Here is a 1,719-nt window from a genome sequence, read left to right on the forward strand (position 1 = left end):
TGAGTGAACGTTCTCTCTTGTTCCAAGAAGTCCCTCTGGTTCTTGGAATGAAGGGTGAGCCACTCCTGTCCATAACAATATACTGTAGCACCTGACACAATGACAGCATGTCACTCCTGTCCATAACAATATACTGTAGCACCTGACAGAATGACAGCATGTCACTCCTGTCCATAACAATATACTGTAGCACCCGACACAATGACAGCATGTCACTCCTGTCCATAACAATATACTGTAGCACCCGACACAATGACAGCATGTCACTCCTGTCCATAACAATATACTGTAACACCCGACACAATGACAGCATGTCACTCCTGTCCATAACAATATACTGTAGCACCCGACACAATGCCAGCATGTCACTCCTGTCCATAACAATATACTGTAGCACCCGACACAATGACAGCATGTCACTCCTGTCCATAACAATATACTGTAGCACCCGACACAATGACAGCATGTCACTCCTGTCCATACAAACATAGCACCTGACACAATGCCAGCATGTCACTCCTGTCCATACAAACATAGCACCCGACACAATGCCAGCATGTCACTCCTGTCCATACAAACATAGCACCCGACACAATGACAGCATGTCACTCCTGTCCATACCAATATAGCACCCGACACAATGCCAGCATGTCACTCCTGTCCATACAAACATAGCACCCGACACAATGCCAGCATGTCACTCCTGTCCATACAAACATAGCACCCGACACAATGACAGCATGTCACTCCTGTCCATAACAATATACTGTAGCACCCGACACAATGACAGCATGTCACTCCTGTCCATACAAACATAGCACCTGACACAATGCCAGCATGTCACTCCTGTCCATACAAACATAGCACCCGACACAATGACAGCATGTCACTCCTGTCCATACCAATATAGCACCCGACACAATGACAGCATGTCACTCCTGTCCATACCAACATAGCACCTGACACAATGACAGCATGTCACTCCTGTCCATACCAATATAGCCACTGACAGAATGACATGTCAAGGGTTATACTCAGTTGCGTGGCCGCGATCTACACAAGCTCAAAACGCGTCACAATGCGGTGCGTTGTGTGAGCTTGTGGATTTGAGTGTAAACACGCAACATGGCCATGGAGGACCAGCAGACATACAGTTACAGTAAGTATAGTCCCTCACGCTTTGTAAAAGACAATTACAATTACATTAAAATATGACAATATGAGTAAATAAGACTAGAGAGTAATGATACGAGAACACAAAAACAGTGATTATTTTACGATGATTTATTAAAAGGTTCTTATTTTACATTACATTACATACTGTCACAACCCGGCCCGTGGGGCCATGACAAATTGAGGAGGAAGGATGCAAATATGTAAAATAATAACAATAATTTATGAACAAAGGCAACTTAAATAATGATTACAAAGGGGTTTGGGGGTGTGTAATTCAGTAATGTCAGTGTGGATGTGTCATCAATGTACATACAGAATTGAATCCAATCTAAAAGTAATTCTGTGGGATAATGTACAGTTATAAAGAATACAGCATATAGGTACAGAATAAAATATACAGCAGCGACGGTTAGGGATGAAAGATGATGCTGTTATAACTGAAATAACAGTCTTTTGTTTTTACATTATGCCTCATTACTCAACACTGTGCTGTGCTTCTGTACTGTACATAAGACATGAGATTCCATTAGCAAATTTGTCCTG

General features: G+C 42.5%; 1 protein-coding gene across 1 annotated transcript in view; it reads right to left on the minus strand.

Annotated features, from left to right (window-relative positions):
• Positions 1 to 1,283: 1,283 nt before the first annotated feature.
• vwa8 (von Willebrand factor A domain containing 8) overlaps positions 1,284 to 1,719 on the minus strand; it is a 120,576-nt gene continuing 120,140 nt past the window's right edge. The window contains exon 45 of the mRNA XM_080786562.1: positions 1,284 to 1,719. This exon is cut by the window's right edge and continues 2,395 nt beyond it. The gene's annotated coding sequence lies outside the window, so the exon portion shown is untranslated.

Source organism: Protomyctophum bolini, assembly GCF_963924005.1.
Source record: "Protomyctophum bolini genome assembly, chromosome: 16".
NCBI classification, from domain to species: domain Eukaryota; kingdom Metazoa; phylum Chordata; class Actinopteri; order Myctophiformes; family Myctophidae; genus Protomyctophum; species Protomyctophum bolini.